The sequence below is a fragment of the Eschrichtius robustus genome, chromosome 5 (genome assembly GCF_028021215.1).
Source record: "Eschrichtius robustus isolate mEscRob2 chromosome 5, mEscRob2.pri, whole genome shotgun sequence".
Lineage (NCBI taxonomy): Eukaryota > Metazoa > Chordata > Mammalia > Artiodactyla > Eschrichtiidae > Eschrichtius > Eschrichtius robustus.
Window position 1 is genome coordinate 85,200,066 of NC_090828.1, and position 14,987 is coordinate 85,215,052.

Genomic DNA, 14,987 nt, shown 5'->3' on the forward strand with positions numbered 1-14,987 from the left:
TATTTCTGAGTGCCAAAGCCATACATGTAATTGTAGTGAAGGTTTTGTAAGAAAGTGTGTAATTTGTTGCAGTGCCTCATTTCATTGTCATAAGATATTATTCCTCACACGGAATCTGTACCTATACCTCACTCAGGCTCTGTCAGTTAGGTTCCTGGATAGATTTACTTAAAATCTACAAAAGGAAAAAAAGAAAAAGAGAAAGAGAAAGAAAGAAAGAAAGGAAGGAAAGAAGGAAGGAAGGAAGGGAGAAAGGAAGGAAGAAGGGAGGGAGGAGGGAGGGAGGGAGAGGGAGGAAGGAAGGAAGGAAGATTAAAATGTTAGCAATTGCAAAAATCATGGTTTATGAGGGAAACTAGTCAAACAAGATTTTTGGCAAAGTTTTCTAATCAGTTTGATGAATTAGCTTGATATGTATTTATCCAGAGAGTCTCATTCTATAGGGGAATTTACTATATAAGTCCTTGAAAATGTCATTAAACTTTGGCCTGGTAGTTGTTTCAGAGCCCTGTATGTGTAGATTTGCATTTTTCGAGAAAGGAAAATATCATGACACATGCATCAGCTAAATATTGTATACTCTGATTATTTTTCTCTTATCTTAAAGAAATTTTACTTTCTTTTTAATTTTTAAAAAATTATCCTGTAACCTATACTCACTTAGGTAGGTAATATTTTTATTATTTAGGGCATAAACTATCTATGGAAATGTATATTCAAATACAAAGTCAACACCACTATGTGATTGCACTTATTCTTTTGCCGTTAGTATTCACCACTGGGACTCGCCATTATTATCACATGCCAGGATTAAGTACCATATTCCCAGATCCCAACTCCATTAGGAACACATAGACTCTTTGTCACTCTAGGTCAGCTGTGAAAGTGAAGAAGGCACAAGTGCAGAAAGGCCAACGGGGTCCCTCTCCCTAGGTAAAAGGTTTAATGCCATTTTTATCATGCATTTTAACCTAGTGATTTTGTCATAATCTGTGGGGAAGTTTCCCATTTACTTAATAAATTATTTATCAGTTATGGTATCTACAACAAAAAGAATTCATTTACACACAAGCCATTTGCTGGTGACCTTTAAGTGAGGTGCTTCATGTACTTTCTAGTCCTTTCTGAGGTCTGTAATACAACATCCTTGACTAGCAGTGAAAAAATGGCATAGGGAGTTAGTGTCTGGTTCCAGTTGAAATAGTTACCTGTGATCACACTACAATAGGGGTTATTTTTAACCTTCAGGCTTCTATTGGCATCATATTCAAAGCATGGGCTAAATTTACAGTAATCATAGAATTTATGATCCAGGTCACAACTGTTTTGGGAGGAAAAGAGGGCATTAGTAAATACACCAAGAAAACAGGTATGTCCCAGGAAAACTGGATATATGATCACTTAATTATCTCAAGATACCACCAAAGAAAACTCCTTTTTAACTAAAAGCAGGTTAAATTACTTAAAAACTGCACAGTTCAGGGGAAAATCTAGGTGGGTCAACATAAGTTCACTAGGCCCTGGGGAGAGGCTGAGATGAGAAGAGGGCATGTTAGATTTATGATTTTCTCTTAAAAATTTTTGCATTCACATTAAATGTAACAAAATCTTATAATTTCTAGAAAACAATTGAGTTACATTTTTTCTTCACTCTAAATGTTAATTCCCCGTTGAGAAACATTTGTTAAGTTCTAGAACATTCATTCATGCAGTCCTTCTTGCAATTATTGACTAAAAATTATTAATACTTTACTATGTCCAGGCACAGTGGCAAGTGCAAGGACTACAAATATAAGTAAAAGTTACTGTCCTCAAGGGGTCACATAAGAGCAGGGGGTCACATAAGACAGTTGCAAACAGTATAACAGGTATATAATGATGTTGAAAATTTGCACAGTGTATTACGGAAGTTTCTCTTGAAGAAGTCAGTGGCTGGCTGACACATCTGCATTCTGTAAAGTATGAAACAGGGAGACCCACATAGACATGGTCTTTCCCCAGGGAAATGATGACCGGAATCTGACTTAACATGAGGGTGGAGGGAGAGGACAGAAACCACAAACAGTGAACTGGGTATTGAACACATGAAAAATTTAAGGAGTAACCAGCAAAAAGGATTTTGTCTTAGAAGTGTATAATACAGATTTCAAAAGAAATGGGCACAGATTCTTTGCTTTCCAATGTATTTACAACTCCTTGAATTTGAACCAGCTTAGTGACTTCCCAGATAAATAGAAGATGGGAGAAGCAGGGTCATTAAAATTTTAAACTTGGGATTGAAGAGACCTTGCGTACTTCCTTTTGCTCTAGAGAGCCCTCTTGGGGGATGAGAACCTTGCTGGAGAGGACCTGTGTGCCCTAGCCATGAACCAGCTAGCTCTCTGCTGACCCAGCACTGACTGCAGAAGTGTGAGCAAGTCCAGCAGAGACCAGAAAAACATCCAGCTGAGCCCAGCACAAATTGCCAAAATGCAGTCATAAATTACATAAACGGGTAATTGTTTTAAGCCACTTAGTTTTTTGAGTAGTTTGTCACTCAGCAAAAGCTAACTTATTTTGTGTATAAATACCCACACTGTCATGTATGTATATGTGTGTATAATATATGCATATGCATACACATATATCTTTCTATGTTTATATAAATAACAATACAGTATGATATGATATGAAATACATAATTATGTGCATGTATGCATATTATAGGTTTTATATATGCATGTATATTATATATACATACATTTAGACAGGTATGTATATATGAATGCATATAGATATATGTCTCTGTGTATGTATACAGACATATACATACACCATATGTATATAGAAATACATACACACACACAAACTACTTTAGTGTTCTTGTTGAAATCTTTACTCAAAATTACACTTATAAAATGACAAATTACAATATTTTTTTGTGATTCTTTTATAGTTTTGTATAATTCTTTTGTAGTTATAAATAAACTATGAACAAATTATTAATTTGCTGTTTGACCACGTGATTTCCAAGCACTTTTGGACTCCTTTTTCCAAGGATCTGATTGGTTCTGATGAAGCCAACTGAAGCTCAAGGAATGTGAGTTTTAACATGACCCCAAAGTCCTACATTCACTTTCTTCTTGCAACTCACCGGGAAGAGCTTCCAGGTGAGCAGCTCCAGCAAACATTTGCATCTTCCAAAATAGATTAGAGAGGTGACAGAAGTATTTCTCATGCTGGCTATGTGGACCTGCTTTTGGATTGTTGGTACGTGGGGAATAACTGCTCAAAGGAGGTGCCCAGTTATTAGTCACTACTGCCCCAGCTTATGCAAAATAGTGCTACCCTTGCTAGTAAAAGGAGAGGAAAGAGAACAATGGGGGGAAAATGTTTGGGGGTATTGGCAGGAGGGTCCTTACAACAGCTCAGGTTGTTTCTTTTCTCTTCTAGAAATTTAATGGGAAAAATTTGCTTTTATGTATTTAAATAACTTGAGATATATTTAGGTTAACACATATTTCTTGTAAAAGGTGTTTGTGTTACATGTCTGTAAATTTCTTGGTTTAGCATATCTAAGCTATATAATTTAAGGAAATAGGAATTTTGACTGGAAATTTAAGGAGAAGAGAGGGGAGAAAAATATATAGAAATATTGCACATACATGAATTTACCCTAGATTAAACACTTCCTGTATGTTCTAACTTGGGAGTAAATGAATCAAAGTAAACTGAAACCATAAAACTGGGTATTTCAAATGAATCATCGAAGATGAATTGAGATGGCCTAGAGACAAAAAGAAAAGTTAAACATAAATCAATAAAGAAAATAAATGAAACATTGGAATCATGAATAACTCAATCCTAAGCCCACTTCCCTTCTTACTCTGTCCTCTCACCTCTCACTCCATGAATCTACTTTTTTGCCCATAAACTTGTTGATCAGCATGCCAATGACCCTCAAGTGTTTATTTTCTAACCAGAAATCTCTTCTGATCTCTATGCTTGTATATCCATTTGAATATGTCACCTTTAAATGTTACAAAGACATTGCAAACTCACTAAGTCATTAATTGAAATTATCATCTTCACATCCAGATTGGATTTTTTTTCTTTTGTTAGTGAAAGACCCTGGCATCCATCCATTCCTGCAAGTCAGAAATCCAGGCATTATTTGTGACTTGGCTTTTCCTTACCCCAGATCCAATATCTTATTAAGTCTTATCAGTTTTACTCCCTAAAACTTCTGGAAGACGTTCACTTCTCTCCATTTCCATTGCCATTTGCCAGGTCCAGCTTTTATCATATCATGTCTGGATTACTTCCACGGCCTCAAACTTTTCTTTCCACATCCAGTCTTATTCCTTGCCCTCCTCCACTGCAGCTAGAATGATCTTGTAAAAACACAAATATGGTCATTTTCCTGCTTAAAAATCTTCAATAATTTTTCAATTTTGTTATCACCAAGACAAAAATATTTATTATGGTCTAGAAGGTTTCACATGAACTGAAGCTTGCCTACTTCTCTCGCCTATTTATTACCCCTTTGAATTCAGATGTTGAGGTGATAGAGGCAAAGTGGAGAGTGAAGTAAACCTGCAATAAATTTGATTCTAGGTATGGGGCACTTCCCTTTCCTCTTGTTTTGCATATCTTGCTCACGTTGCTTCCACCCATCCCTCCCTGTCCTCCCCCAGTTAACTCCTATGCATTTTTAAGATGTTATGGAAATGTGACTTCCTCAGGAAACCCTTTTCAGACTATCACATCCCAGGCTAGTAAGGTCCTCCCCATTTAACTTTATTGTTCCTATTACTTTTCCTTTAAAACAATTTTCATAATTTGCAATTATATACTTTCTTAATTTGTTAGATTAACGTCTGTCTAGATTAATACTGACCAATATGCTAGCCACTAGTCACACATGACTATGTAAATGTAATCTAATTTAACTGAAATTAAAAAAAAATTATTTCTTTAGTCATGCTAGCCATATTTCAGGTGCTCACTAGTGTTAAAGAAAAATCAGAGCTGGACAGTAAAAGGTAAGAAGATTTTAATCAGGGCTGTTCATATAGGGGAAAAGAAATCTTAATATAGAACAAGGCTCAATTCCTAATGCAGCATGGACAAATGGGAATTTATAGCCAAGGAGCTGGGTGGGGGTCACTGGATAGAAAATTTCTGAGAGGAAACATTGGGGTTATAGGAGATTCTGGATAAACTGACCTAGTAGGATTCTTGCTGAAGGCAACCCAGGGTGATTAAATGTCACCCTAGGGATTGTGGAGGATGAGAAACCCAATTAGATGTTGAGGATGATCAGATATAGAAGATGGGGGATTTTAGCAGGATTTTGCTAAAATTGGACAATGCAGAGATGAACACAAGTCCATAATCTGAGGCCTATTTGGAAAGTTTGGAGGAGGCTGAGTAGAGTTTGGTCAAGAAGAGACTTTTTGTCAATAATCACATATGGCTCGTTGCTACTGTATTGGACAGTGCATTAAAAAACATTTGCATCACTGCAGAAATTTCTATTTGGGAACAGAGATTTAGACCTTAAGCTCTCTGAGAATACAGTCAATACCTGTTTGCTCAACATTAAAATCTGGTTCTAGTAGATGCCCAATAAATATTGGTTGCTTATTATTGAAAGAAAAAAAAATCTTCCCCAGGCTTCATTTCAAGTTTCTTATTCTATCTTATGAAATGATTTAATTAACATTCTTCTTATTGGATTTTTTCACTTCCTAAAATATTAATGAATTTGTTCCTATGTTCATGTCATCATGATTTAATATAACTCTCGTTGATGGTCCTGTCTTCAATTCAGTATTGTCCAATAGCTCACAGCTAAAATTTTCTTAAATCTGACTCTAGGTAATAATGATTTAGTAACATCTCAGGATTAAGAACCTCTGTAGTTTAAGGGCAAACAGTTCTCCTCAAAGCTTCCTAAATCACAGCTGCCTCTCTTTTTAAATTGCAGTATCACCTTTTTCTTGTGTAGATTGATTGTGGGCCAATTGGCTTTCATCCATATCTGTAAATCAACCATGCACTGGTAAAGCTGGCAGGTTGCAGGAGGAATTAGAAACAAGGCCAATGAAGCTATGCTTAAGTCGCTCTATATAGAACCTTGAGTTAGGATTCCTTTCAGTCTGTGACCTCTTCAGGAGGGACTTGAGGGGTGGTTCCACCTGGAACTCTCATTTCTTTTAGATTTTACTTCTACTTTCACCACCATATTGAGAAGTTTCCACTAAACCACTGGGGACTTTAAAAAAAACTGAAAAGAAAGACAATTATTTGTATGATTGTGGGATCCAGATTTCTGACCACTGTGAAATAAATTGAACTGTCAAGAAGGCTCTGGAGGGTTTATATCTCATCCACCACCTAAGGCTAAACACAGTCTGGCACCTTCCATGGATTGATGCCACCGTAAACATTCTGAATGAACCTCAGAAATTCTCTGGGATGCCACAAAAATCTAAACAATTAGAGTGTATAAGATGCCAATTAAAAAAATAAAAGACTAACTTTAGTGAATAAAACTCTGCATATCAGTGCCATCAAAGAGAGTAAAGTTTCAGAAAGGAATGTTGGGAGCATTTGTTACTTCTATATAATATGGGAGCTATTTTTGGATCAGTTATAAGTAAGAGGTGTTTGTTTCCTGCAGTTCCTAAACTATCCTAAAATTATTCTTCTCTTATCGCCATAGGCAAAACAATAGATGAACCAGAGAGAGTTAGGAAACAACAGGGCCACTCAAGTAGAAAAAAGAGTCATATTGAATTAACAACTCTTAATAGCTATTTTTGCATAGTCTATTTGGAGAAAAAAAAACCACTTCAATACATAAGAAAATGAAGAATTTTGGACCGTCACAATTCAAGAAATATATAATTCTTTCCAACTAACACTCTAAGAAAATTATCATCATAGCATAGATAAGATCAGAGTGCTTACAAAGTATAGGATATGCAGAATATAAATCATAAAACTTTTGAATTCAGAGTCTAAACAAAAATGGTTTGGGTTTGGGTTTTTGTGTTTTTTTGTTTTGTTTTGTTTTTGCTATATCCTTGGTTAGGATTGAAAGTTAATATCAAAAGCAAGCTATCTGACACTTGTGGATCATTGTTTATAATTATGCATAGAATAAATGTATAATTTTCCCATATAGATGTTATTCAATAGTGTTATACCATTCATTCTCAATGAGATTTATAACGTCCAAATTAACCAACACTGATAACAAAGTAAATTTTAGACAACTCAAATATTAAATATACTAAATATTATCTAGATCAAGCAGAGATTGGGGAAAGAAAGAGAAGGGTGAATCAATGAAACATGTAGTCAAAGTTTACTACTATTCAGCTAATCACCACGTGACAATATGGAAGCCCATTTCTTTATTAATATTTTACATGAACCTGTAAGGCAGTATAGTTAAGAATATAAATTTGTGAATCAGCCAGTGCCAGCTTTAAACTTTCATTCTGCAGCTAACTAAATAATTTACATGAACGTTCTCACTGTTCCTATCTATAAAATAAAGCTACTCATTTTCCAGAGTAACTGTTAAGACTTCAGAAAGGTGATGCACATAAAAGCACCTATCACATGTCGGTTCATAATTGGCACCCACTAAATGAAAATATTATATCTAAGAAACAGAATTGTTTTCTTATTGGAAAATTATTAGATAACATGAGCATGGTTTATGATCACATGACTCCTGAGAAAAGTTAGTTAATATAGTTTTAAAATTATTTTAGGATCAGAGGAAATGTACCATATTCACCAGCCCCCTCACATCCAACAAATATGGTCAATATCTGGATATTTCTAAAGGAATAGACCAAATATATGCTTCTTTAAAGTTGATTTTATTCTAGTCATTATCTGGGTGTTTGAAATTATGAAGAAACAATTCAGTAGCAAAGATATATCAAATACGAATGGGAATTAGTACAATTATAAGGCTGAGGAATATTTTCCAATTTCAATGAAAATGTTTCTGGACTCAGTTTACTTTTTCAAAGCATGTAATAATTGTTTCTGGTCAAAACCTAAGCATTTGGGAAAGGCTAGAGATAATCAAAGTAAAAATTTTGTTCAGGGATATCTTCATTAGCTTTTTAATATGACAAGAACAGGTGTCATATTTGTCGTTTTTTGCACTGCCCATTTTTTTATGTGTACTGAGAGCAAAGACAATGATGAATATTTAGCAACATGTTGAGAATAGCTTCAAAACAGATGAATTTTTATATACATGGTTAAATACTTAAAATTATGTATATTCTAAATGCAGTTAGTCTTTGCCACTGTCCTGGTATACTGAGTAAATCTGTATTTCAGAAGTTTCTTGATAGAGTCATGTTATATTTCCAAGAGTTTAGAACCCAAGTTTCACACATTGTATAAAAAGTGAATTATAACAGATCTTATCTGTGTTGAAAAACCAATGTGCTCCATCATCTAATTTCACAAAAATATACTGTGTGCTAAATTGCTGAGAAAATGGTTTGCAAAATCACAAAAACTAATATTGGTACCAAAAATTGGCCCTTTAAGACCTTCCTCCTTATCAAGGCCTGAACTCAAATAGGACAAGGTTTTGGCAGAAAAATAATTTGTGTTTTCTAAGTGAAGCCACTGTGTGCCAACTTAGTGTTCCTTCTTTCTTCTTCTTTACTTGGTAACTAAGGAAGGCCAAGTGCATTTTATGGTTTAAAAAGAAACATTTCTACTGGCTTGGGACCTAGCCCATCAAGTACTGGCATGGAGTTCATTTTGTCAGTCATTGGTATACCCAGAAAAAGAGGGAATGATGGGCAACAGGAATGTCGACAGACAGCTACTGCGACACAATTCTAATTTATCTGCCTTGACTAGTTTCTTTTTTTCTTTTTCTTTTTTGTCTATTAGACTTAAAATGATCTAAATCTGTTTACTTCTGGCTGTCAGTCTCCACATATTCACCTTTCCTGCCAATGCAGTGTCATCCATCTGTGACTGGGTTTTTTGGTTTTTTGCTTTCGGTCTCTAATTTATAAAGCCAATTTTTTACTTTTCCAAGACTCCCACAACTACCACTGTGCCATTCACTGCTGATGTGGAACTCTGTCAAAAATGCTTTCAAAATGCAAGTGTTTTATGAGAATCTGTGCAGTTTGTTACAAAAAACTTTTTATATTTATCAACAAAATAATTACTTTTTTATGGCTTCACCTAGAGCCATAGATTTTAAAGGTGAACAGAGTAAATATAAGGTCTAGAGGCTAGATTCTAAAATTAAAAAAATAATAATTGTATATTTTTATACTTGAGATGAATAGCTAATATCACTAGAAAACATACATTTTATAGATACGATTTGATCAATTCATAAAATACTGGAAAACCTTGACATTTAATCAGTTTCCCTATGCAGAGAAAATATATCATATTGCTTAGTTTTTTAATATCACCAGGTAAAATTTTCCACATGTTAAATGCTCAGCAAACTTCAGAAACATAAGATTATGCTCTTTAGAATAGGGAATTACTGAATATTACTAAACACAGAATAAGGAATTACTGAATATTACTAAACACAGATTAAGAATATAAAAATAAACCAGGGGAGATGGCTCCAGCTTGTAGTCCCAGCTATAGGAGACAGGAAGATGGCTTGAGCGCATGAGTTCTGGGCTGTATCTGCATTAAATTCAGCATCAATATGGTAACCTTCCAGGAATATAAACATTAAAATAATTTTGAAGTGAATCAATTTATTGTTAAGCACAGTAAAATGTTTGATGTGGCAAGGCAGGATCCTGACAGTACCATGAAGACTATCATTTAGCGGCCTATACAATTAATAAGGCGTATTTAATCTCTCTCGATCTTTTTTTTTTTTTCCCCTTGAAACATTAACTGGAACCAAAGACCTTGAAAAGTTAGTCAGGTAAACAACACCATTAAACAAACAAAAAAAATCAATTCAGATATACTATGAATTAGATATTAAAAAAACAAAACTAAACAAATTGCGATCTTACATTTTAACTCCTGCATTATCTATTATTACCTGAAAAAAAGTTCCCCAAATTTTGTTCCACAGCACACGCAAGAATGTTTTACAGTAGAAAAAAACTACCACATTTAAGTCAGTTTGGGAAATGCTGCATGTGATATCTCTGTCTTAGACATGCAGATTAGCATATTAATATGAATATATTTAACTGTGTGGGGAGTGAAATTCCCTTCACATATTTTAGCACAGAATGCTTTTGGTAGCATTTTACCAGACTGTCTTCATTTTTTTTTTTTTTTTTTGGATTGTTTATTTGAGATTTTTCTTGTTTCTTGAGGTGGGCTTCTATTGCTATAAACTTCCCTCTTAGAACTTCTTTTGCTGCATCCCATAGGTTTTGGATAGTCATGTTTTCATTGTCATTTGTCTCTAGGTATTTTTTGATTCCCTCTTTGATTTCTTCAGTGATCTCTTGGTTATTTAGTAACGTATTGTTTAGCCTCCATGTGTTTGTCTTTTTTACATTTTTTCCCTGTAATTGATTTCTAATCTCATAGCATTGTGGTCAGAAAACATGCTTGATATGATTTCAATTTTCTTAAATTTACTGAGGCTTGATTTGTGACCCAAGATGTGATCTATCCTGGAGAATGTTCCATGTGCACTTAAGAAGAAAGTGTAATCTGCTGTTTTAGGATGGAATGTCCTGTAAATATCAATTAAATCTATCTGGTCTATTGTGTCATTTAAAGCTTGTGTTTCCTTATTAATTTTCTGTGTGGATGATCTGTCCATTGGTGTAAGTGAGGTGTTAAAGTCCCCCACTATTATTGTGTTACTGTCGATTTCCTCTTTTATAGCTGTTAGCAGTTGCCTTATGTATTGAGGTGCTCCTGTGTTGGGTGCATATATATTTATAATTGTTATATCTTCTTGGATTGATCCCTTGATCATTATGTAGTGTCCTTCCTTGTCTCTTGTAACATTCTTTATTTTAAAGTCTATTTTATCTGATATGAGTATTGCTACTCAGCTTTCTTTTGATTTCCATTTGCATGGAATATCTTTTTTCATCCCCTCACTTTCAGTCTGTATGTGTCCCTAGTTCTGAAGTGGGTCTCTTGTAGACAGCATATATATGGGTCTTGTTTTTGTATCCATTCAGCGAGCCTGTGTCTTTTGGTTGGAGCATTTAATCCTTTCACATTTAAGGTAATTATCGATATGTATGTTCCTATTACCATTTTCTTAATTGTTATGGGGTTTTTTTTGTAGGTCCTTTTCTTCTCTTGTGTTTCCCACTTAGAGAAGTTCGTTTGGCATTTGTTGTAGAGCTGGTTTGGTGGTGCTGAATTCTCTTAACTTTGGCTTGTCTGTAAAGCTTTTGATTTCTCCATCGAATCTGAATGAGATCCTTGCCAGGTAGAGTAATCTTGGTTGTGGGTTCTCCCCTTTCATCACTTTAAATATATCATGCCACTCCCTTCTGGCTTGTAGAGTTTCTGCTGAGAAATCAGCTGTTAACCTTATGGGAGTTCCCTTGTATGTTATTTGTTGTTTTTCCATTGTTGCTTTCAATAATTTTTCTTTGTCTTTTAATTTTTGTCAATTTGATTACTATGTGTCTCAGCATGTTTCTCCTTGGGTTTATCCTGCCTGGGACTCTCTGCACTTCCTGGACTTGGGTGGCTATTTCCTTTCCCATGTTAGAGAAGTTTTTGACTATAATCTCTTCAAATATTTTCTCGGGTCCTTTCTCTCTCGCTTCTCCTTCTGGGACCCCTATAATGCGAATGTTGTTGCGTTTCATGTTGTCCCAGAGGTCTCTTAGGCTGTCTTCATTTCTTTTCATTCTTTTTTCTTTATTCTGTTCCACAGCAGTGAATTCCACCATTCTGTCTTCCAGGTCACTTATCCATTCTTCTGCCTCAGTTATTCTGCTCTTGACTCCTTCTAGTGTATTTTTCATTTCAGTTATTGTATTGTTCATCTCTGTTTGTCCTTTATTTCTTCTACGTGTTTGTTGTTTAATTCTTCTAGGTCTTTGTTAAACATTTCTTGCATCTTCTTGATCTTTGCCTCCATTCTTTTTCCAAGGTCCTGGCTCATGTTCACTATCATTATTCTGAATTCTTTTTCTGGAAAGTTGCCTATCTCCACTTCATTTAATTGTTTTTCTGGGGTTTTATCTTGTTCCTTCATCTGGTACATAGCCCTCTGCCTTTTCATCTTGTCTATCTTTCTGTGAATGTGGTTTTTATTTCACAGGCTGCAGGATTGTTGTTCTTCTTCCCAGACTGTCTTCTGAAGAATGCATATTGGGAAATGTTGGCTAAACCTAAAGGTCCATCTTTCTGTTTGTAATTTGTCACTAATTTCAAGAAAACTTTCTTTTCCAGCTCTTGTGTGTGTCATGTAACAACAGTTATCCAGGATTTTGTTTGTTTGTTTGTTTAAACAGGTGAAAACAGAGATAGAAATGGCAGAGCTTTAAATCATAGTTCATTTTTTCCCTAAAAATTATATAGACTTTTTTTTCCCAATTGCCATTCCACAGAAATTTTCCAGACTGATGTTTTTTTTTTATAATTGTTCATAATGTATGAATAGATCATATTACAGAAAGACAAAGCAAGAATATTGAGCCTATACAGGTGATTTACTGTTTAAATAAAATAAAACTTACAACAAAGCTAATCTGAAATTTAAGTAATGTGTAATTGTTATTATTCTACAGGGCTCAGCATAAATTATAAGCAGTCAAAGTGAATTACTGGAATTTAAAATTAATGTTATATTATGTAGTCACACAAATTTTGAAGTTTTCTCTTTTTTACTAGCATTACTTAATATATTACTAACATACTTTCTTAACCATTATTGAAGGTTAACTATTTGCACTTGTAAAGTCTCTCATATTTGAGGTAAGAAAGTAAAACTATCTAATCAGTAATCAGAGTTTACTAAGCATTTATTTCTTGTTTCCCTAGGAACCCCATACTTAATGAGTGCTATACGTCTACCCTACCCTTCTTTCCTCCGTATGAAAGATTTAAGACTGAGGAACAAAGCTACTGTTTGTAGACCAGTGTGGATGAAATTTACTATTCAGCCCTGTAATGGCAAGAGCTAGAGACTACTTTTACTTTTGATAAAGAGATATTTTTTTAATAAAGAGATGGCTTAATAGATCTATTATTTAATAGAGAGAGGGTAAAGCCCTCTAACACAATTCAGCTCAACAACCCATAGACAGTGCCTGTTTTGTGCAATTGCTCTGTGCTAAAAATTTACAACTCTAGTCAAAGTGCTCCAAGAAATTTCCTTCCTTCTCATTTCCAAACTATGCCCATGTTTTATTAATACCTTGGCAGGGATGTATTTCATTCCACATTACTTTTCTCTCATGATGGTACTAAGATCTATTTCTATGTGTGACCTTCTGAATGTCCACATCCTGTAGATGACATGAACCAACTTTTTTCCTTTAATGGAGTGAGAAAGAAAACATCAGATTACATGGAAATGCGTGACTAATAGAAACAGTGAAGAGATCCAGAGTCTCCCTTCTCTTCTGTTACAAAGTTATCCCCCATCAGGAAGAGAACAAAGATTGGAAACATTTTTGAATGGAGATTTTATAAATCAAGGAAACCTCTAAAAACACCAATAGTTTCATAAAATGATGACAAGACAGAGAAAGATCAAGAAGGAATGATCATGTGAAGCCAATCTATGAAATATTGATATTATCGATTCAAAAACAGTGAATGAAATAAGTTATTTCACTTATTTTTATTACTCGTTGGCTAATTTTAAATCTAGTAAATCTCTTATAAATATGATCTAAATTTAACATTTTATTTCTACTTCATTATTTGAATAAAGATTTCAAGACTTTAATCTTGCTGGCTTAAAAAACAAAATTATTTTGTAGAAGCTTTTTGAGCAGGAGTAGTGTAACTCTCTTTCATGAAAAACATGATGCAGCAGAAAAGATCAAAGATTTACAGGGAAGTTCTTTTTCCTCTTTTTGAAACCTGATGCCCATGGCTTTCACTAATTGAAAATTTTCTTTACAAAAACAGACCTGTAAGCAGTCTATTTGTTGCCGTCAGCATTAACTGCACATCATTGTAACTTCCTGCTTTTAGAAACTTACTAAGAGATCATTGGGACTGGATGCTGACAATTTGAGGAAGACTTCACTAATTTGTAATGACACAGATGTGCAGAAAAACAAGTAATTACCTAGTCATTATCTTTCATAGTTTCAAGTGATACCACTGGCACTATCATTATCCATGAATAGTATATTGAGAAAAATTCGGTGGTCATTAACATTGAAAACACTTATGGTTCATTTTTACTGAAGCTTTTCAATGTAGTGACTTTCATGAATCAGTTGTGCGTGTGTGTGTGTGTGTGTGTGAGAGAGAGAGAGAGAGAGAAAGAGTGTAGAATCATGGCTATTGATGTTCCAGTGTTAAACCCTAGAAAGTGTCATTGTTAGAAGTATCAAAGGCATCATTCGATTAAATGTTTAATGATATCACTTCCAAATATTTTGTCTGTTATAGTCTTCATGAGTCTGCCTAAGGCACCAGCAATAGAAATAAAAGGGCTGTACTATTGTGCTTATGCTTGGGGAAAGGATTTTGTTTTATTTTTACTTTTATTATCTGTATTAGAACTTTAGCATTTGTGAATTCCAAGGTAAAGAAGAGTTGAATTTGTTATCTGTCCAGTTCTATATCATTTTAAGCCCTGAATTACTGATATATTTCAAAATCTTCGAAGTTAAACTAGAGAGCAACGATTTCTTTGCTGGTATAGGCAAATTGATTTTTTTGTTTTTCTTAAGTCCAAATTGTCCTTTTTCATTATGTTCAGGTGAATGGACTCCAAATTCCAGATCAAAGACTGGAGTTGGCCTCCAGGAAAAAGAAAGAGTATGTAAGGGAGGATG